The sequence below is a fragment of the Anser anser genome (genome assembly GCF_964211835.1).
Source record: "Anser anser genome assembly, contig: HAP1_SCAFFOLD_32, whole genome shotgun sequence".
NCBI lineage: Eukaryota > Metazoa > Chordata > Aves > Anseriformes > Anatidae > Anser > Anser anser.
In genome coordinates, this window is record NW_028154148.1 from 2,175,080 (window position 1) to 2,198,440 (window position 23,361).

The following is a 23,361-nucleotide window of genomic DNA, read 5'->3' on the forward strand; positions in this document are numbered from 1 at the left end:
CTGTGTGCATCCAGGTCTCTAAGGCAAGCAGGAGGGACCTGGTGCAAGGGAGCTGTAACATCCAGCTGCAGACTTCTGTGCTGATGTCTGCTGGAAGGAGAAGTGATGCAAGTGCCAAAGAGAGAAATGTCAGGGCTGGGGTGCTGAGGAGCAAGGTTCTCCATGCATTGTCAGACCTCAAGAGTCTTCTTTTCCTCCCTATGCAGGTCTCCAAAGGAGACACCCTGGATCAATATCAGTTGGAGAATAATGCTCCAAACGGAAATTCAACTAAACGCATCCTTTAAGATGACAAAAGTGTTTTTTTCAGGTGTTTCTTGATATCTTCCTCCTTAACTACACCATGAAAGCTCTCCAATTAGCTGAACAAGTCTTGAAGACTTAAAGAAAACTGTGGCAGAGATATGGCTGCTTAGGACTTTCTCTCTTTTAATGAGTTCCATGGTGTATTTTGATGCTCAGTCTATGAAGCTCAGGTACTGAGAGGAGAATGATGTAACTGCTTGAGAAGGTAAAGTCAGAATGAAAAGTTGAAATGACCTGGAGTATTAATGGACCCCACTGAGGGCTGTTCCTAACAAAGCCTCCCCAGGGACTTCTTAGGGCAGATCATTGGAGGCCATGATTCCAGAGAGGCAAAGCGCTGTGCTGAGAAAAGTCTTGGTTGGTTTTGGTGAAGCAGAAGGGCCAAGGCCTGACCCCAGCCACTGGGAGGGGAGATCCTGCACCCCCCCGTCTGGCTCAGGGCTCTTCTTGGGGTCTGTATGATGTGGTGGGCAGTGTGATGCCACGAGAAGAACTTCATTAGGACACCTCCCCACCCCTGCACAGGGTATCAAGGAAGCAGTGAGGCCCCATTGCAATGACTCTATCTCGTCTCCTCAGAAGCTCTAGGCAAAGGGACAAAAAGGTCAGGGCTGTTGGGGCCTTCTTGGCTAGACACAGCCAAGCCTTGGGCCTCCTGCTGTCCAGTCCTGGCCTCAAGCAGAAGGGACAGGACAAGCCCTCTGCGGGCCTTCTTTCTGTCTGGGTTCTCCTGGGGATGGAGGCAGAGGGGACCCCACAGGCAGCATGCCAAGCAGGGGCCTTCTGCTGGCCTAGCAGGGCCACTGGCAGATGTCAGCCCCAAAGTGCCGATCCCAGGGAGAAGCCAAGGGTGACCTGCCACCTCCAGACACAAGGGACCTCACAGTCCCTTTGCGTGACACGTTCCTGCTGCTGCCCTATCAGCTGCAGAGACAGAAGTGACCTCCCAGTCAGTGCCCCAGTCACATTCCTCCTGCTGGGGCAGGACATCCTGAGGCAGAGCTCACCTCTCTAGTCTCTTTGGGACAGGGCTCACTTTTCTGGGTTAGAAATTTAGCAAATGTGTTGGTCTGCTTAGGGTGTCAGGTCTGTGTTTAGGTTATGGGCAAGCTTTGTGGAATAGTTTTTTTTTCTACATCTGCCTAGAAGTCTAGGTTTAATAGAGGATTTTAATGCTAGTGTTAAGGGCAGGGATTAGGGTGAGCACAAGAGTAAATGCAAGTGTCATTCTTTATTGGCAAAACCATTTGATCTCTGGATACCCAGTACCCTGAGCTGGTGGAAGAGGATGAGGAGCAGGATGTGGCCCTCACTTTCCACGAGAAAATGGTTGGCGACCTGCTACAGCACTTGGATGTACGCAAGTCGATGGGGCCGGATGGGATCCACCCAAGGGTACTGAGAGAACTCGTGCAGGAGCTGGCCAAGCCGCTTTCCATCATTTATCAGCAGTCCTGGCTATCAGGGGAGGTTCCAGTCGACTGGCGGCTAGCAAACGTGACGCCCATCTACAAGAAGCGCTGCAGGGTAGACCGGGGGAACTATAGGCCTGTTAGTTTGACTTCAGTGCCAGGGAAGCTCATGGAGCAGATTATCTTGAGTGTCAACACGCGACACTCGCAGGGCAAGCAGGCGATCAGGCCCAGTCAGCATGGGTTTATGAAAGGCAGGTCCTGCTTGACAAACCTGATCTCCTTCTATGACAAAGTGACACGCTTGGTGGATGAGGGAAAGGCTGTGGATGTGGTCTACCTTGACTTCAGTAAGGCTTTTGACACCGTTTCCCACAACATTCTCCTCAAGAAACTGGCTGCTCGTGGCTTGGACTGGCGTACGCTTCATTGCATTAAAAACTGGCTGGATGGCCGGGCCCAGAGAGTTGTGGTGAATGGAGCCAAATCCAGCTGGAGGCCGATCACTAGCGGAGTCTCCCAGGGCTCCGTACTGGGGCCAGTCCTCTTTAATATCTTTATCGATGACCTGGATGAGTGCACCCTCAGTAAGTTTGCAGATGACACCAAGTTATTTGCGTGTGTCGAGCTGCTCGAGGGCAGGAAGGCTCTGCAGGAGGATCTGGATAGGCTGGACCGATGGGCTGAGACCAGCTCTATGAAGTTCAAGAAGGCCAAGTGCCGGGTCCTGCACCTGGGGCGCAACAACCCCAAGCAGAGCTACAGGTTGGAAAGCTGCCTGTCAGAGAAGGACCTGGGAATACTGGTTGATGGTCGGCTGAACATGAGCCAGCAGTGTGCTCAGGTGGCCAAGAAGGCCAACAGCATCCTGGCTTGTATAAGAAGCAGTGTGGCCAGCAGGTCTAGGGAAGTGATTGACCCCCTGTACTCAGCTCTGGTGAGGCCGCAACTCGAGTACTGTGTTCAGTTTTGGGCCCCTCGCTACAAGAAGGACATGGAGGTGCTTGAGAGAGTCCAGAGAAGGGCGACCAAGCTGGTGAGGGGTCTGGAGAACAAGTCTTACTAGGAGTGGCAGAGGGAGCTGGGATTGTTAAGCCTGGAGAAGAGACTCAGGGGCAACCTTATCGCTCTTTATAGGTACCTTAAAGGAGGCTGTAGCGAGGTGGGGGTTGGTCTCCTCTCCCACGTGCCTGGTGACAGGACGAGGGGGAATGGGCTAAAGTTGCGCCAGGGGAGGTTTAGGTTGGATATTATGAGGAACTTCTTTACCGAAAGGGTTGCTAGGCATTGGAATGGGCTGCCCAGGGAAGTGGTTAAGTCACCATCCCTGGAGGTCTTTAAGAGACGTTTAGATGTTGAGCTCAGTGATATGGTTTAGTGGAGGACTTGTTAGTGTTAGGTCAGAGGTTGGCCTAGGTGATCTTGGAGGTGTCTTCCAACCTAGACGATTCTGTGATTCTGTGATTCTGAGAAAGCCAAGGCACGGATGGAACTGAGCTTATCAAGTGAAGCAAAGAATAACAGGAAGAGATTCTACAGATACATGGCTCAGAAAAGAAAGGCCAAGGAGAGTGTACCCCCTCTGAGGGATGAGAAGGGTGAACTGGTAATGACAGACATGGAGAAGGCTGAGGGACTCAACAACATCTTCTCCTCAGTCTTCCCTGCCAGTCAGGCTTCCCAAGTCTTTCATTTCCTTGAACCCAGACATGGAGGCTGGGGGGCAAAGTCCCGCCCGCTGTAAGTGAAGAGCAGGTTCGAGACCATCTGATGAACCTAAACAAGTACAAGTCTATGGGCATTTGGTGAAGCAGAAGGGCCAAGGCCTGACCCCAGCCACTGGGAGGGGAGATCCTGCACCCCCACGTCTGGCTCAGGGCTCTTCTTGGGGTCTGTATGATGTGGTGGGCAGTGTGATGCCACGACAAGAACTTCATTAGGACACCTCCCCACCCCTGCACAGGGTATCAAGGAAGCAGTGAGGCCCCATTGCAATAACTATATCTCGTCTCCTCAGAAGCTCTAGGCAAAGGGACAAAAACGTCAGGGCTGTTGGGTCCTTCCATTCTTGCCAGCACCCTCTGCCTTCTCCTCTGCAGGCTTTCCTCTGCTGTCCCACACTTTGCCCTATTTCCTTGAAGTCTGCAGACACCCATCTCTGTCCACCACCTTGCTCTCATCCCTGCATTTCCATCATTCCACCAGTGTCTCATCAACCCTCACCAGCTGTTCTTTGAAACACAAAGCCTGGGTCTGATCATAAACTCCCTTTCGGTGACCTCTGGCAACACAGCACCACCATTTGAGAGACATTTCTTCCTCCTCATGGCCAGTGCCACCCTTCCAAGGTGCACTTTTTGACAGTTTTTCCTCTCCTGCCCTTTCCTACCCCTAGGAAAGCTCCATCAGGGTGGAAACCACTCCTGAAGCAGGCATCCCAACCCATCAGGCTCCTTGCGGCCTGTCAGCCAAGCACACAGAAGTCACCTCACCAGCATCTTCCAAGGCCTGGTCCTGCTGCTGGCCTTGCAGCTTCTTGGCTAGACACAGCCAAGCCTTGTGCCTCCTGCTGCCCAGTCCTGGCCTCAAGCAGAAGGGACAGGACAACCCTTCTGCGGGCCTTCTTTCTGCCTGGGTCCTCCTGGGGATGGAGGCAGAGGGGATCCCACAGGCAGCATGCCAAGCAGGGGCCTTCTGCTGGCCTAGCAGGGCCACTGGCAGATGTCACCCCAAAGTGCCCATCCCAGGGAGAAGCCAAGGCTGACCTGCCACCTCCAGACACAAGGGACCTCACAGTCCCTTTGCGTGACACGTTCCTGCTGCTGCCCTATCAGCTGCAGAGACAGAAGTGACCTCCCAGTCAGTGCCCCAGTCCCATTCCTCCTGCTGGGGCAGGAGAGCCTGAGGCAGAGCTGAGCTCATCAGAGCATTCCCACCCATCTCCTCCTTGTGGCCCACAAGCTGATCAGATCCATGGCCCCTCACATCCATCTCTGAATGCCATGGGACTGCACAGCAACCTCACTGTTCCTGCCCTGCTCCAAGGGAACAAGAACCTAACATTAAGGGTTGGGAGAGGGTCTGAATGAGAGGAGGTCAATGCACAGGAGGACAGGATTTGGATGTTAGTTGTTCATGTATGGCATTAGGGACTGCGGTGAACATTTCTGGGTGAGAGCTTAAGCAAATATTGAGTGGGAGGGTTTGGTGTTCTGCTTGGGGTGTCAGGTCTGCAGTTAGGGTATTTGCAATCTCTTTTGGTTTAGCGTTTTGTTTAGGTCTGCAAGAAGACTTGGGTTAAATAGAGCATTTTAATGCTTGTGTTAAAGGCTGGAATCAGGGTGAGCAAGTGTGTGAAGGTAAGGGAAAGGTGTTATGGACTTATCTTTGCTTCAGGGGTATTGTGGTCAAAACTTAGAGCAGTGGATTCCTGTCAGGGTGTGGAGTGGCATTTAGATTTAGGTATTAATGTTACAGGTTAAAATAAGGTAAGGGCCTCACATGTCTGCTTTAAGTCAGCTTTACTGCAGGATCAACATTACCTGAGCATTCTTACCTCTCCAAAATCATTAGGTTCTGCTTTCCAAGCTCCTCTTCCCTCCCCCAGATCTCACATCTCTCCTTGCCAGCCTTCTCCTGACTTCCCCATATCAGTCATCTTCTTAGGGGCAGCTTTCTGATGGCTTTCATGAACTCAGAGTATCTGTCTCACCTCGGTTGGCTACTCTGTTCCTGGGAAAGAAGCAGCTCCTAAGCCAGCATGGAGAAGGACACAAAGGCTGTAGGAGCACCCTGCACAATGTGCCCAGCAGCTCTGCACCACCACAAAAGCAGCCCTGAAGGATGAGTTCAGGCAAAAGCTGAAACCTCTGACATGACAACACCTACTCAAGACCTCTTCCTCTATTTGGCCTACAAGCTACTTAGGAAGCGAGGATCTCACAAACTGTGTGCAGAGCAGATGCATCTGCTGGCCTATCATGGAGACCAGCAGATGTGAGCCTCAAGGCACAGATCCCAGCCAGGAGCCAAGGGATGACCTGTCAGCCGCTTCAGAAAAAAGTCACCTCACAGGCCACTTAATAGCCATTAGCTTCCTACTGGACTTGGAGCTTCTGAGGCACCACTGAGCTCATAATACCACACCTACAAAACACCCCCTTTTTGGCCCAGAATCTGCCCAGGTAGAAGTGATCTGGTTGTGATCCTTCCAGCCCATGGCACAGCTCCTGGGCTCCCAGCCTCTCTGACACACAGGAGCCAGTGCCGTGCCAGTTCGGGGAGGTGCTAGGGCAGGAGGGACCTTGCAGTCAAATCTCTCGCCAGACTCCTTGGCTGGGGCTGCTGCGTGCCCTGGGGCTGCAGAGCTCTCCTCTGCCTGCTCACAGCAGACTGAGCCCTTGAGCTGTGGTCAGTCCACCTTGGAGGAGATCCCCCCTTAGGAGGGAAGTGCTGCAGCGCAGGCCGGCTGTGCCACTGCCGTGCCCACTGCCTGTCCCTGCCTGCAGTCCCAGCACAGCCCCACAGCAGCACTGGCACCAAGCTACAGGAGCAGCCGGGCCTGACCCCACCAGCAGGGCTCAGCACCAGAGGGGGGCAGTGGCAAGAGAGCAGCTCGGCATGCCCCAAGCGCTGGTGCTCCCTGGCCGTGCTGCTGGGATGGGACTCTTTTCCTCTGCAGCCCTGCACATGGCACTGCCCCTGCAGAGCCAGAGCAGCTCTCACAGGAAGGACGTCACACAAGGAAGGCAGTGCAGGCTCCTTCACTTTGTTTATGTTCACAGAGAGACGGCCTCCTCGTGTACAGAGTCTCAGTATATACATTCAACACGTACATACTGAAATGGAAGAGGAACAACGGGCTCCTTTCTTTTATTTAAATTCACAGAGGGCCTGGCTCCTCATAAACAGAATCTGAGCTATACTTGACAGGTACATACTGTAAAAGAAATGAGATTAATCATATCATTTTAATGGGCAACTTTAGCCATATTAAAAGAAAGAAAGTCCTGTAATAAAAACAGTCATAAATGCACAAACACACACAAAAATAATTATATATATAAAATCAGTTGTTCTTGAGGTCATTGACATTATTAGTCATCTGCAGAGGTAGAACGGAAATTTATTGCTTCCGAAAAACATCTAGTCATCAATTTCCAGAGCGCATGCTTGAGTTCCTGGTTCCTCATGCTGTAGATGAGGGGGTTCAGTGCTGGAGGCACCACTGAGTACAGAACTGCCACCACCAGGTCCAGAGATGGGAAAGAGATGGAGGGGGGCTTCAGGTAGGCAAATGTGGCAGTGCTGATAAGGAGGGAGACCAAGGCCAGGTGAGGGAGGCACGTGGAAAAGGCTTTGTGCCGGCCCTGCTCAGAGGGCATCCTCAGCACCACCCTGAAGATCTGCACATAGGAAAAAACAATGAAAACAAAACAGCCAAAAGCTAAAGAAACACTACACACAAGTGCCCCAACTTCCTTGAGGTAGGCATCTGAGCAGGAGAGCTTGAGGATCTGGGGGATCTCACAGAAGAACTGGTCCACAGCATTGCCTTGGCAGAGGGGCAATGAAAATGTACTAGTCGTGTGCAGGACAGCATTGAGAAAGCCACTGCCCCAGGCAGCTGCTGCCATCTGGGCACAAGCTCTGCTGCCCACGAGGCTCCCGTAGTGCAGGGGCTTGCAGATGGCAACATAGCGGTCGTAGGACATGATGGTGAGAAACCAGTACTCCGCTCCAACTAAGAAGACAAAAAAAGAAGGCCTGTGCAGCACACCCTTGATAGGTGATGGCCCTGTTGTCCCAGAGGACATTGGCCATGGCTTTGGGGAGAGTGGTGGAGATGCAGCCCAGGTCGAGGAGGGCGAGGTTGAGGAGGAAGAAGTACATGGGGGTGTGGAGGCGGTGGTCGCAGGCTACGGCGGTGAGGATGAGGCCGTTGCCCAGGAGGGCAGCCAAGTAGATGCCCAGGAAGAGCGCGAAGTGCAGGAGCTGCAGCTCCCGCGTGTCTGCGAATGCCAGCAGGAGGAACTCGCTCACAGAGCTGCTGTTGGGCATTTCCTGCCTCCGGGCATGGCGTCCTGCCTGAGGAACAGAAATACACTAATAATACGGCAGAGTGACCTGAGAAAACCATTCCCATTTCTTAATTAAGCCCCTCAAAGCACTTGCCCAATTGCACACAGACAGTTGGCAGATCCCTTTCCTGCATTGGATTCAGCTGCTCTGTGCGGGCATCTCTTTGACTGCAGGACAATTGCACTAAGGAGGTTCTCCTGAGAAGAGCTTGAACACTGCTGAGAGCAAAAGAAGCCAGGCTCCAAGTGCCCATCTCCAGACCCCTCACCCTGTCCCCGTACTCCCCTTCCCCCAGGCACCCCGAGGGCTCACCCCATGGGCAGGTGAAACCCCCATCCCCAGGCAGCCTGGGAACAAGAGCAGCAGCAGCACGGCCAGGTGGAGAAGCCAGGAGGAATGGCAGCGTGCTGCTGCCAGGGGAGGCAAGGCCAGGGAGGGACAGACGGACACTCAGCACACCCTCCTGTGCTGCAGCTCTGCCTGCAGAGGAGGCAGCTCCTGCTGGGGACAGCGGGGGCTTGAGGGCAGAGGCTGTGCTGGTGGCAGAGGAGAGCAGCGGGTGTCCCAGGGAGGAGCCTGAGCCCTCCCTCGCACAGCATTTCTGGCAGCAGCTCCCTCTCACTGCCTGCCCATGTCCCTGCTGCCTGCTCGTGTCCCTGCTGGGAGCTGGTTCTGTGTCCCCACGTCTCTTCCCTGTCCATGCTCACAAGCCCATCCCACAAGCTGTGTGCTCAGATTCCCCTCCACTGCAGGAATCTGAAAGCACAGAATCCAAAAAAAGTCTTTTCCCTTCAGGTAAACCAAGCCTCAGTCTTCCTCTGGAAATTTCCTCTTGTAAATGCCATTCTCTACAGCATCTTCTACACTTTCCTGGAGAAACAGAGACACAACTATCCCGACAGATACTATTAGGCATCAGATGTGCCAGCTGTAGAAGACCCCTCTGGCAACCCCACCTGCATGGCCCTGCAGCCAGAGACTCACGGTGCCAAGAGCCTGCAGATCTGTCCTGCCACACGCTGTCCTCTGTTGCTGCGCTCCTCACTGCCTCCAAGCCCTCTCTCCTTCTCTCCTCTCCCCGTGCCACCTGCGGTCAGAGCCCCCAGCCCTGCTGCGCTGTGCACAGGAGCAGCTCCTGGGCACAGCTGTCTCTCTGCACCAGGACCCTCTTGCCACGAGCTCTCTCTGTCCCACGAGCCCGGCCCAGCTCAGCACCAGACGCCCAGCCCAAGGCATTGCAATCCCCCCTCGGGGGGCTTTGGGGAGGAGCCCACGAACCTCAGGCACTGAGAGACAATTGAAGCCATCTCTCAACAAGTCCAAGTCAGAGGCAAGTTTCCTGCAGTGTCCCCCTGAGGGCCAGCACTGACACAGCCTCCCTTGGAGCTCGTTAGAGCACAGCATTGGAGGCAGTGAGGACAAGGAGACAAAGGCACTGTGAAGGTGACACTGATGTGTAGGAAAACTACATGTGTGTCACCAAGCACAAGGGCCAGGCCTTGACCCCCAGCCCCTGGGAAGGGAGATCCTTTCCCTTCACACACTGCTCAGGGCTCTTCCTGGGGCAGTAGGAGATGGGGATGTGCATGGCCAAGTGCAGGAGAATGGTACGAGCCCTGCCTGGTTCATGGGTGGGGGCGAGGAGGCAATGAGGCCCTGGTGCTTTACCGATAAGCTGTCTCCTCCTAGGCCTCAGTGGCAGAGACAACAGCCAGAGCCATGGACACAAAGCCCTGGGTCCTGTTGGGACTTTCAGCCTTGCCTATGTCCTTGCTCCTCTGAAGACCAGAGTATCTTAGTGTCTCCCAGACCTTCACCTCTTTCCCTGCTGGCTGCAAGCCCTTGTCCGTGTGATGTCACACCGGGTCTTAGCTGAGTAGCTCATATGAGATCCCTCGTGGTGCCCAGGCCCTCCTCCTGCTGGGCGCTGCTCACTCAGCAGGGTCCCAGTCTGCCCTGATGCGTGGGGTTCGTCTTACTCTGGTGCAGGTCTAGGCTCTTCTCCTGTCAAATGTCAACAGGTTTCTGCAGGAGAAATCCTGGGATTTCTCAAGGTTCTTCCTGACTGATGCTCCATTCATTTAGCTGTTAATATCTGCAGGCAGATAGCTCACCCTGACTGTGCTGTCTGTTACAAGATAACTGCATCAACAATTGCAGGACAATTTGGACAATACAGGATTTAGTGGAATAAAACTGCAGCACAGTATCACAGAATGATAAGGCATGGAAGTCCACTGGATTCTACCTTTTCTCTGCTTCCTTCTCTTGCATGCTGCCATTTCGTTTGGAACCACATTCTAAATGTTGTGAGGCTGTGCAGGGACAAAATTAAACGGTCAAAAGACCAACTGGAGCCCAACCTATCTATTAAGGATATTAAAAAAAATAATTATTTTTTTTAATTCTTAAAATAAATTAAAAAAAAAAAAAAAAGAGGATTAATGAAAATCTTCATCCTCTACTGGTTGTGGGGGGAAACATAGGTAAAGGTAATGAGGAAAATGCTGAGGTTTTTATTGCTTCCTTTGCCTCCTGTCTCCAGCAGCAAGAACAGTTGTTCCCCTGGTACTCAGACTCCTGAACTGGTAGATAGGGACAGCGAGTGGCATGAAGCCCTCATAATCCATGAGGAAAAGTTTTGAGACCTGCTACTCCACTTAGATGTACGCAAGTCTATGGGGCCAGGTGGGATCCACGTGTTGGTACTGAGGGAGCTGGCAGAAGTGCTCACCAGGCCACTTTCCATCATTTATCAGCAGTCCTGGCTATCAGGCAAGGTCCCAGGTGACTGGCGACTAGCCAATGTGACGGCCACCTACAAGAAGGGGCAGAAGGAGGATCTGGGGAACTACAGGCCTGTCAGTCTGACCTTGGTGCTGGCGAAGCTCATGGAGCAGATTATCTTGAGTACCATCACGTAACACTTCCAGGACCACCGGGTGACCAGGCCCAGTCAGCATGAGTTTACCAAAGCCAGGTCCTGCTTGGCAAATCTGATCTCCTTCTAAGTCAAGGTGATGTGCTCAGTGGATATGAGAAAGGCTGTGGATGTGGTCTACCTAGACCTCAGTAAGGCTTTTGAAACTGATTTCCCCAGCATTCTCCTGGGGAAACTGGCTGCTCAAGGCCAGGAGGGATGTATGCTTTCTTGGGTTAAAAATTGGCTGTATCTTCTTTTTCAATAATTTCATCAGTGATCTGGATGAGGGGATCGAGTGCACCCTCAGTAAGTTTGCAGACGACACCAAGTTAGATGCAAGTGTAGATCGACTCAAGGGTAGGAGGGCTCTGCAGAAGGATCTGGATAGGCTGCATCCATGGGCTGAGGTCAACTGTATGAAGTTCAACAAGGCCAAGTGCCGGGTCCTGTACTTGGGGCACAGCAGCCCAACATAATGCTGGGGGAAGGGTGTCTGGACAGCTGCCCAGGGGAAAAGGATCTGGGGATATTGGTGGATAGTCAGCTGAACATGAGCCAGCAGGTTGCTGAGGTGGCCAAGAAGGCCAACAGAATCGTGGCTTTTACCAGGAATACTGCGGTCAGCAGGAGTACGGAAGTGATTGTGCCTCTGTACTCGGCCCTGGTGAGGCCACACCTTGAGTACTGCGTTCAGGTCTGGGGCCCCCAGCACAAGAAGGACATGGATCTATTAGAATGAATCCAAAGGAAGGCCATGAGGATGATCAAGGGGCTGAAGACAGGCTGTCTCCTCTGAATACAGGCTGAGGGAGTTGGGGTTGTTCAGCCCGGAGAAGAGAAGGCTCTGGGGAGACCTTTCAGCGACCTTCCAGTACCTAAAGGGGCCTCCAGGAAAGCTGGGGAGGGACTCTTCATCAAAGAGAGTAATGGTAGGACTAGGGGTAATGGTTTAAACTGAAAGAGGGTAGATTCAGATTAGACATTAGAAAGAAGTTCTTTACTCAGAGGGTGAGAGGAACAGGCTGCCCAGAGAAGTTGTGGATGCCCCATCCCTGGAGGTGTTCAAGGCCAGGTTGGATGGGGCTTTGAGCCACCTGGTCTAGTGGAAGGTGTCCCTGCCCATGGCAGGGGAGTTGGAATGATGTGATCTTTAAGGTCCTTTCATACCCAAACTGTTCTGTAATTCTGTAAATATGAAACACAGCACCATACCAGCTACTAGGAAGAAAAATTTGCTCTATTGCAAGGCAAAACTAGGACAATATCCACCCCTCATTCCATACCATGTCTGTCATGCTCTGGTCTGACACTTTCCAATTAATCACCAGCACCTTTCCTGTCTTATGATATGCACTCAAAAATATCATGCCCTTAGTCTATTAGTGTCTAGAACGTTAAAATTAACATTAACAATAATAATAATAACGTCTTCCTTTTGTGTCCTATGAAACTGCCTTTATCTCTAACCATGAAGTTTTACATTTTTTTTCCTCCCAGTTCTTTCCTCCATCCCAGTGGATGAATAGCTTTGTAGTGCTGAGCTGCCTGCCTGGTCAAACCACAGCAAGTCTTCTTGGTGCCTAGCGTGGAGCACAAAGGTTGAGATGACAGGTCTGCGAAAAAAGAAAGTGTACGGCTGCTGGAAGGAGGGTCTGGTGACATGGAAGGAATACAGGGACACTGTTTGCGTTTGTAGGGAGAAAATTTGTGTGGCCAAAGCCCAACTAGAGTTGACGCTGGCCAAGTCTGGGGGAGGCAATAAAAAGGTTTTTTTAGATATGTGAACAGAAAAAAGAAGACCAAAGAAAACATAGGTCCGCTACTAGATGGGGAGGGTCTCCTCGCAGACAATGACATAGGCAAAGCAGAGACGTTTAACGTTTTCTTTGCCTCTGTCTTCAACACTGATGATGGACTTCGGGACCCAGGGTGCCCTGAGTTGGAGGAACATGACAGTGGGAATGACAAACTCCCAACCGACCCTGAATGTGTGCGGGATTTGCTGCTCCACCTGGATCCATACAAGTCGATAGATCCGGATGGAATTCATCCCAGGGTGCTTAAAGAGCTGGCTGAAGTCATCGCGGGACCTCTCTCAATTATTTTTCAACGATCTTGGGAATCTGGAGAGGTCCCATTGGACTGGAAGCTGGCTAATGTTGTGCCAATTTTCAAGAAAGGCAAGAAAGAAGACCCTAGCAATTACAGGCCTGTCAGTCTCACATCAGTGCCTGGTAAAATTATGGAGAGGATGATCCTTGAAGTTATTGAAGCGCACGTGGGGGACAATTCAGTCACTGGTCCCAGCCAACACGGGTTCGCAAGGGATAGTTCCTGCCTAACAAATTTGATTTCCTTTTATGATAAGATCACCCATCTAGTCGATCAAGGGAAACCAGCTGATGTGATCTTTTTGGACTTCAGCAGAGCTTCTGACACGGTTTCCCATAGGATCCTACTGGACAAAATATCCAGCATACAACTAAACAAAAACTTCATACGGTGGGTGAGCAATTGGCTGACGGGCAGGGCTCAAAGGGTTGTGGTAAATGGGGCCACATCTGGCTGGCGGACGGTCACTAGTGGGGTCCCTCAAGGCTCCATTTTAGGGCCAGTCCTCTTCAATGTTTTTATAAATGATTTGGATGTAGGACTAGAAGGTGTTTTGAGCAAATTTGCCGACAACACTAAACTTGGAGGAGTTGTGGACTCGGATGAGGGTGGAAAGGCCTTGCAGAGAGATCTGGACAGACTGGAGAACTGGGCGATCACCAACCACATGAAGTTTAACAAAAGCAAGTGCCGAGTCCTGCACCTGGGAAGGGGCAACCCTGGCTATACGTACAGACTGGGCAATGAGATGCTGGAGAGCAGCCCTGCAGAGAGGGATCTGGGGGTTGTGGTTGACAGCAAGTTGAATATGAGCCAGCAGTGTGCCCTGGCAGCCAGGAGGGCCAACCGTATCCTGGGGTGCATCAAACACAGCATTGCTAGTCTGTCGAGGGAAGTGATTGTCCTGCTCTACTCTGTGCTGGTGCGGCCTCACCTCAAGTACTGCGTGCAGTTCTGGGCACCACAGTACAAAAAGGACATTAAACTGTTGGAGAGTGTCCAGAGGAGGGTGATGAAGATGGTGAAGAGCCTAGAGGGGAAGACATATGATGAGCGGCTGAGGTCACTGGGCCTATTCAGCCTGGAGAAGAGGAGGCTGAGGGGGGACCTCATCGCAGTCTACAACTTCCTCACGAGGGGGAGTGGAGAGGCAGGTGACCTATTCTCCGTTATCACCAGGGACAGGACCTGCGGGAACAGTGTCAAGCTGAGGCAGGGGAAGTTTAGGCTGGACAAAAGGAAGAGGTTCTTCACCGAAAGGGTGGTCGCCCACTGGAACAGGCTCCCCAGGGAAGGAGTCACTGCACCAAGCCTGTCTGAATTTAAGAAGAGATTGGACTGTGCACTTAGTCACATGGTCTAAACTTTTGGGCAGACCTGTGTGGTGCCAGAAGCTGGACCTGGTGATCCTTATGGGTCCCTTCCAACTCTGGATATTCTATGATTCTATGATTCTATAATATCCAACCTAAACCTCCCCTGGTGCAACTTTAGCCCATTCCCCCTTCCTATCACCAGACACATGGGAGAATAGACCAACCCCTACCTCGCTACAGCCTCCTTTAAGGTAACTGTAGAGAGCGATAAGGTCGCCCCTGAGCCTCCTCTTCTCCAGGCTGAACAACCCTAGCTCCCTCAGCCGCTCCTCGTAAGACTTCTTCGCCAGACCCCTGAGTGAACCGTCTGTGGTTTAATTTGGTAGAGAAAGGTAAAGGAAAAGGTGAAACTGAGGAGCCCATGGGTTAAAGAGGGCTCTGCAATTCCAGAAGGGTTTAGAGGAGCCAGCTGGCAAAGGCACATGAAAGTCCAGTGTGGTTAAGGACAACCTCTCTGAAACCCCACAATTGCGACCTAGTGTAGCACTCGCCTGCCATTTATGCCCTTAGAGAAACCCCACGGTCCTGCCAAAGCACTGCCCTATGCTGCTGAGCCATAAAGGGAGATGGAAAGGGGCTAAGCAGCAGAGATCCACACGGAGTTCAGTCTGCTGCCCACCCTGAGCAGAATGAGCAGAAGGGAACTCCCTGGATGACCAAGGGCACCAAAACCCCTGGCTCTGCAGAGCAGCACCACCAGCTCTATGCCCTCCATCTCCTGAGCCGTGGCTGGCCCCAGCCCATGGGCTGCTGGGGAGGCCCAGAGCCGCCTTTGTGCCAGCAGCTGCGGTGCCTTGCGAGGGGCTGGGGCTGTGCTGGCCGTGCCCAGAGCCCTGCAGCAGGCTGCGGTGGGCACTGGCCTGGGGCCAGCCCAGCCTGGGCTGCTGGGCTGGGGAGAGGTCCGGGAGGTGGGGAGAGGTGGGCAGGGGCTGGGCTGGGCTGGGCAGTGCCCGTCAGAGGGCAGCAGCAGCGTCAGGGAGCGGTGGCAGCATGCAGGGGAGGGCTCCCAGCAGGGCTTGGTGCTGCAGAGCCAGGGCTGGGGAAGGGAGCCCCGAGCTGCAGGGGCAGGGGACACGAGGCCGCTCGGGGCCCTTGCTGGCCTGGGCAGAGCAGGAAGGGGGCCCAGGGCATTCGTCCCCTCACCGCAGCCTGCCACGACCTTCACGGCGCTCACGCAGCGTCCAGGGCCAGGCTCTGCCCCGTGGTGCGCAGGGAGAGGGCAAAGCCTCTCTGAAGAAGAGGCTGAAAGTGAAAAAGTTCCCTCCGCTGCCCCGTGGTGTGACAGGGCCAGGGTGGGACAGCTTACCTTTATTTGATGTAGTTCTTGTGTAATTTGCATTGGTGATGGCACAAAAAGACAGCTCCTTCACCAGTGATGTACATCCTTCTTCATGTTAGGACACAACTCAACGTCCTTCACTCTGCTTTATCTCACAGATGAACTGGATTAGGTCTCCTTGATTACTCTGAGGCACAGTGCAGTGCTTTTTGCCTTCTGACACTCCAGCACAATATGTGTGACTTTCCCTTACTCTGCGCATTGACCTGACGGGTCATTTCACACTTTTCACTTTCATATCCCTAATTGGAAGGGGATGATTCCCCAAAGTGGGGCAAGCTGATGGGTTCTGCCTCAGCCATTTGAAGCATGCTATATTTGTTTTTTTCTGCGTGAATTTGCTAGATATGACCCAGGAAGGGAAATGGATGTTCATGTGTCTCGTAGGAATAAGGGAAAGTATCTTAGGTTCCCAATGGCCATTTCAAATCTAGGTCAGTCCCAGGAACCCACAGAAGAAGGGGTTTGTCTTTGAAGGGGTTTCCTGTGCTGGGCTGGGCTGCAGTTACAGGGACAAAGAACACTGCTGGCAGTGGAGGAAACCCCACCTGGCTCCACCTGATTTTCCCAAAGGGCTCCGGTCTCCTGCAGGTCTTTTCTGACATCTGCCCGTCCAGGGAAGTGCCTCAAACACAATGGGGCCACAAGAGGATTTCCCTGGTTGCTTATGGTCAGACAGCAAAGCTCTGCCTCAATACCCAGTAATTTTTTTAGTACTCAACTAATAAAGCAACTACTCATCAGCTCAAATGATTCAATCCCTTCTGTTAAATCTCTCACGTGAAGTGTAATTTCTATCATGAAGAAATGTGAATTTTCAGGATTTATATTCATCGCAGGAGAAGAAATAGTGTTGTTCTCCTGTACTTGCATTGTCATCACTTTATCTATCATTGTGATGATAGACATCTTCCAGGCTGAAAAGCCCCTCATCTTCCAGGCTCAAAACCTGACTTGATTACACAGACCCTGCTGAATGTCCCCTTTCCAGCTGCCTGTCCGGACCTATGCACTTCCCATGGTTCTCCTGGCTTTGCCCTCCCCTTACTCTTGGATCATTCAGACCGCTCTTACCGACCCAGTTGCTGCTTTGAGTTTCAGTGAGTTCCAGCTCGCCCATCTCTCAGCAGTCTGTCTAATGGTTTCCTTAGCAAGAAACTCATCATTTATCATTGAATTAGGATGATATGGATTAATATTAACATTATTATTTTTAATTTCCTATTAATCAGTGTAAAATGGATCATGTACAGTCATCCTTTTGGGAAGGTAAACATCACTGGAGGCAACAAAATGAGGAACTTGAATTTTTTTTTTTTTTTTTGAAAATAGCAGCATTATTTCCTGTTGTTTGTTTTTAAACAGGAAAAACCCTGCTCTTCCTACCTAAGCAAGGCTTCAAAGGAGTAACCCCAGACCAACATCTATAGGAAAATGATGCTCCAAACTGAAATGCAACAAAATTCAGCGTTTAAAATGAGCAAAGATTTCTATTAGATGCTCTTTGAAATCTTCCTCCTTAACTACACCATGAAAGTTCTCCAGTTAGCTGCACAAGTCCTGAAGACTTGAAGAAAACTGTGGGAGAGATATGGCTGCTTAGGACTTTCTCTGTTTTAATGTGTTCCGTGGTGTATTTTGGTGCTGACACTACTAAGCTTGGGTAGTGAGAGGAGAATGATGCAACTCCTTGAGAAAGTAAAGTCAGAAGGAAAAGTTGAAGTCATTTGGAGTATTAATGGGCCCCACTGAGGGCTGTTCCTAACAAAGCCTCCCCAGGGACTTGTTAGGGCACATAATTGGAGGCCGTGATTGCAGACAGGCAAAGCGCTGTGCTGAGAAAAGTCTTGGTTGGTTTTGGTGAAGCAGAAGGGCCAAGGCCTGACCCCAGCCACTGGGAGGGGAGATCCTGCACCCCCCCGTCTGGCTCAGGGCTCTTCTTGGGGTCTGTATGATGTGGTGGGCAGTGTGATGCCACTAGAAGAACTTCATTAGGACACCTCCCCACCCCTGCACAGGGTATCAAGGAAGCAGTGAGGCCCCATTGCAATGACTCTATCTCGTCTCCTCAGAAGCTCTAGCCAGAGGGACAAAAAGGTCAGGGCTGTTGGGGCCTTCCATTCCTGCCAGCACCCTCTGCCTTCTCCTCTGCAGGCTTTCCTATGCTGTTCCACACTTTGCCCTATTTCCTTGAAGTCTGCAGACACCCATCTCTGTCCACCACCTTGCTCTCATCCCGGCATTTCCATCATTTCAGCAGTGTCTCATCAACCCTCACCAGCTGTTGCTTGAAACACAAAGCTAGGGTCTAATCTTTCTGTGACCTGTGGCACCACAGCATTACTCTTTGAGGGACATTTCTTCCTCCCCGTGGCCAGTGACACCCTTCCAAGGTGCACTTTGTGGCAGTTTCTCTCTCCTGCTCTTTCCTACTACCAAAAAAAGCTCCATCACGGTGGAAACCACTCCTGAAGCAGGCATCCCAACCCATCAGGCTCCTTGCGGCCTGTCAGCCAAGCACACAGAAGTCACCTCAGCAGCATCTCCCAAGGCCTGGTCCTGCTGCTGGCCTTGCAGCTTCTTGGCTAGACACAGCCAAGCCTTGTGCCTCCTGCTGTCCAGTCCTGGCCTCAAGCAGAAGGGACAGGACAAGCCCTGTGCGGGCCTTCTTTGTGTCTGGGTCGTCCTGGGGATGGAGGCAGAGGGGATCCCACAGGCAGCATGCCAAGCAGGGGCCTTCTGCTGGCCTAGCAGGGCCACTGGCAGATGTCAGCCCCAAAGTGCAGATCCCAGGGAGAAGCCAAGGCTGACCTGCCACCTCCAGACACAAGGGACGTCACAGTCCCTTTGCGTGACACGTTCCTGCTGCTGCCCTATCAGCTGCAGAGACAGAAGTGACCTCCCAGTCACTGCCCCAGTCCCATTCCTCCTGCTGGGGCAGGAGATCCTGAGGCTGAGCTGACCTCTCTCTAGCCCCCTCGGTACCTGTTTTTCACTTTCTGGGTTAGAGATTAAGCAAAGTTTTAGTGGGTGTGTTTGGTGTTCTGCTTGTGGTGTCAGGTCTGTGGTTAAGGTATGGACGAGCTCTGTGTTTTAGGGTTTTTTAGGTCTGCCAAGAAGTCTAGAGTTACATAGAAAATTTTAATTTTACTCTTAAGGGAAGGGATTAACTGTGAACAAGGGAGATAATGGATTCCTTTCAGAGTCCTTTCAGGATTCCTTTCAAATAGCTGTAGGATCATCCTGCACAATGTGCCCATCAGCTCTGCACCTCCACAAAACTGCGCTTCCTATCTATAAGTTTTGTTTCCAGAATGGCTTCTCTGGTGCAGGGTTCCTTTTTCCAGGCCCTCCCGCATGGTTTTGTTTCGGATGTGCAGGGATGGGATAAGGAAAGCCAAGGCACGGATGGAACTGAGCTTATCAAGTGAAGCAAAGAATAACAGGAAGAGATTCTATATATACATTGCTCAGAAAAGAAAGGCCAAGGAGAGTGTTCCCCCTCTGATGGACGAGAAGGGTGAACTGGTAATGACAGCCATGGAGAAGGCTGAGGGACTCAGCAACGTCTTCTCCTCAGTCTTCCCTGCCAGTCAGGCTTCCCAAGTCTTTCATTTCCCTGAACCCAGAGATGGAGGCTGGGGGTCAAAGTGCCACCTGCTGTAAGTGAAGAGCAGGTTTGGGACCACCTGATGAACCTAAACACGTACAAGTCTATGGGGCCTGATGACTTGCACACCAGGTCCTGAGGGAACTGGCTGATGTAGTTGCCGAGACTCTCTCCATCATATCTGAAGAGTCCTGGCAGTCGGGTAAAGTCCCTGGTGACTGGGAAAAGGAAAACATCACTCCCCTTTTGATTAAGGGTAGAAAGGAGCACCCAGGGAACTTCAGAACGTTGAACCTCACCGTTGTGCCTGGCAAGATCATGGAAAAGATCCTCCTGGAATCAGTGTTAAGGCACATGCAAGACAAAGAGGTGATCTGAGACAGCCAGCATGGCTTCACCAAAGGGTAAATTGTGCCGGACCAATCTGGTGGCTTTCTACAATGGAGTGACCACATCAGATGACAAGGGAAGACCGACCGATGTCATCTACTTGGAATTGTGTTGTCACAGTCAGCCATGACAACCTGGTCTCCAAATTGGAGAGATACGCATTTGCTGGGTGGACCACTGAGTGGATAAGGAGTGGGCTTGAAGGTCACACCCAGAGAGCGATGGTCAATGGCTCTATGTCCAAGTGGAGGCTGGTGATGAGTGGTGTCCCTCAGGGGTCTATCCTGGGACCAGTACTGTTTAATATCTTTATCAGTGACACAGACAGTGGGGTAGAGTGTACCCTCAGCAAGTGTGCAGATGACACCAAGCTGAGCGGTGTAGTTGATGCAACAGAGGAAGGGATGCCATCCAAAGGGTCCTGGACAAGCTTGAAATTTGGGCCCATGTTAACCTAAGGAGGGTCAACAGGTCCAACTGCAAGGTGCTGCACGTGGGCCGGGGAAATCCCAGACATGGGGATAGGCTGGGAGAAGAACTCATTGAGAGCAGCCCTGCAGAGAAGGACTTGGGGGTTCTGCTGCATGAAACGCTTGACAGGAGCCAGCAGTGAGCGCTTCTAGCCCAGAAGGCCAACTGCATCCTGGGCTGCATCAAGAGTAGAGCGGGCAGCAGTTAGAGGCAGGCGATTGTCCCCCCTCTGCTCTGCACTTCTGAGGCCCCACTTGGAGTCCTGCATCCAGGTCTGGGGCCCCCAGCAAAAGAAGGGTGTGGGCTGTTAGAATGGGTCCAGAGGGAGGCCACAAGGATGATCAAGGGGCTGGAGCACCTCTCCTATAAAGAAAGGCTGAGAATGTTGGGGCTGTTCAGCCTACCAGAGGAGAAGGCTCCGCGGTGATGTCATTGCAGACTTTCAATACTTAAAGAGCCTTATAAAAGGGATGGAGAAGGACTCTTTACTCAGGTAGATAATGATAGGACAAGGGGAAGTGGTTTTAAATTAAAAGGGGAAATTCCTATTAAATGTTAGCAGGAAATTTTTCACTCAGAGGATAGTGAGGCACTGGAACAGGTTTTCCACAGAGGTATTGGATGTCCCATCCCTGCAGGTCTTCAGGAGCAAGTTAGATGAAGTCCTGAGCAACCATGATCTCCTGGGAGGTGTCACTGCCCATGGTAGGGGGGTTGGAACTAGATGATCTTTGAGGTCCTTTCCAGCCCAGGCCATTCTGTGATTCCATGACTCTATGACTGGTTAAAAATAATTTTAAAACTTGTTATGTAGAAGGATAAGAATAACATTATTTCTATCAATATAAAATGTTGTTGAATTATTAATAAAAATACACTTAAGGAAATCATTATATCAGTTTCCCAAATAACCAGGGAATCCAGGCTCCAAGTGCCCATCTCCAGACCCCTCACCCTGTCCCCGTACTCCCCTTCCCCCAAGCACCCCGAGGGCTCACTCCATGGGTAGGTGAAACCCCCATCCCCAGGCAGCCTGGGAACAAGAGCAGCAGCAACACGGCCAGGTGGAGAAGCCAGGAGGATTGGCAGCGTCTACTTCATATTGGAGAAAGAGAGATATCTATCCTGTCAGATGCTATCAGGCATCGGATGTGCCAGCTGTAGAAGACCCCTCTAGTAACCCCACCTGCATGGCCCTGCTGCCAGACACTCACGGTGCCAAGAGCCTGCAGATCTGTCCTGCCACACGCTGCCCTCTGTTGTTGGCTCCTCACTGCCTCCAAGCCCTCTCTCCTTCTCTCCTGTCCCCGTGCCAGCTGCGGTCAGAGCCCCCAGCCCTGCTGCGCTGTGCACAGGAGCTGCTCCTGGGCACAGCTGTCTCCCTGCACCAGGGCCCTCTTGCCACGAGCTCTCTCTGTCCCACGAGCCCGGCCCAGCTCAGCACCACACGCCCAGCCCAAGGCATTGGAATCCCCCCTCGGGGGGCTCTGCTGAGGAGCCCACGAACCTCAGGCACTGAGAGACAATTGAAGACATCTCTCAGCAAGTCCAAGTCAGAGGCAAGTTTCCTGCAGTGTCCCCCTGAGGGCCAGCCCTGACACAGCCTCCCTTGGAGCTCGTTAGAGCAGAGCATTGGAGGCAGGGAGGACAAAGAGACAAAGGCAATGTGAAGGTGACCCTGATGTGTAGGAAAACTGGATGTGTTTCACCAAAGAAAAGGGTCAGGTGTTGACCCCCAGCCCCTGGGAAGGGAGATCCTTTCCCTTCACACACTGCTCAGGGCTCTTCGTGGGGCAGGAGGAGATGGGGATGTGCATGGCCAAGTGCAGGAGAATGGTACGAGCCCTGCGTGGTTCATGGGTGGGGGCGAGGAGGCAATGAGGCCCTGGTGCTTTATCGATAAGCTGTCTCCTCGTAGGCCTCAGTGGCAGAGACAACAGCCAGAGCCATGGACACAAAGCCCTGGGTCCTGTTGGGACTCTCAGCCTTGTCAGAGGCCTCTATCCTCTCCATACCTGGCTGTTCGAAGGACTCCCCGACCTTCACATCTTTTCCTGCTTGCTCTAGACCCTCATCTCTGTGGTGTCTCACTGAATGTCAGCTGAGTGTGATACCTCAGATCTTCTTGGTGGCCATGCTACTCGTAAGGCAGCTCTGTAGGAAGCTGGCCTGGTTCCTGGGGAGCAGCACCACTGCTCGTATGGCATCCCTCATGGGGGATGTTCACGAGTCTATGGAGCTAGATGGGATCCCCGTCTTGGTACTGAGGGAGCTGGAAGAAGTGCTCACCAAGCCGCTTTCCATCATTTATCAGCAGTCCTGGCTATCAGGGGTGTTTCCAGTCAACTGGTGACATGGAAATATGATGTCCACCTACAACATTTTACAGTGCAACCAGGCGATCAGGCCCAGTCAGCATGGCTTTATGAAAGGCAGGTCCTGCTTGACGAACCTGATCTCCTTTTATGACAAAGTGACACGCTTAGTGGATTTCGGAAAGGCTGTGGATGTGGTCTACCTTGACTTCAGTAAGGCTTTGACACCGTTTCCCACAACATTCTCCTCAAGAAACTGGCTGCTCGGGGCTTGGACTGGCGTACGCTTCACTGGATTGGAAACTGGCTGGATAGCCGGGCCCAGAGAGTTGTGGTGAATGGAGTCAAATCCAGTTGGAGGCCGGTCACTAGTGGAGTCCCCCAGGGCTCCGTACTGGGGCCAGTCCCCTTTAATGTCTTTATCGATGATCTGGATGAGGGGATCGAGTGCACCCTCAGTAAGTTTGCAGATGACACCAAGTTAGGTGCATGTGTCGATCTGCTCGAGGGCAGGAAGGCTCTGCAGGAGGATCTGGATAGGCTGGAGCGATGGGCTGAGGTCAACTGTATGAAGTTCAAGAAGGCCAAGTGCCGGGTCCTGCACCTGGGGCGAAACAATCCTAAGCAGCGCTACAGGCTGGGAGATGAGTGGTTGGAAAGCTGCCTGGCAGAGAAGGACCTGGGAGTACTGGTTGATAGTCGGCTGAATATGAGCCAGCAGTGTGCTCAGGTGGCCAAGAAGGCCAACAGCATCCTGGCTTGTATAAGAAGCAGTGTGGCCAGAAGGTCTAGGGAACTGATCTTCAGTACCATCATGCAACACTTCGAAGACAACCAGGTGATCAGGAGCAGTCAGGAGGGCTTTATCAAAGTCAGGTCCTACTTGACAAATCTAAACTCCTTCTATGACAAAGTGATGCACTCAGTGGATGACGTAATCGCTGTGGATGTGGTTTATCTAGACCTCAGTAAGGATTCTGAAACTGTTTCCTGCAGCGTTCTCCCAGAGAAACTGGCTGCTCGAGG

At 52.1% G+C, this 23,361-nt stretch overlaps 1 pseudogene across 1 annotated transcript; it reads right to left on the reverse strand.

Moving 5' to 3' along the window:
* Nucleotides 1-6,814: 6,814 nt before the first annotated feature.
* On the reverse strand, nucleotides 6,815-8,872 carry LOC310890512 (olfactory receptor 14C36-like; annotated as a pseudogene). Its single transcript has one exon. The product of its transcript is annotated as an olfactory receptor 14C36-like (transcript).
* Nucleotides 8,873-23,361: the final 14,489 nt, after the last annotated feature.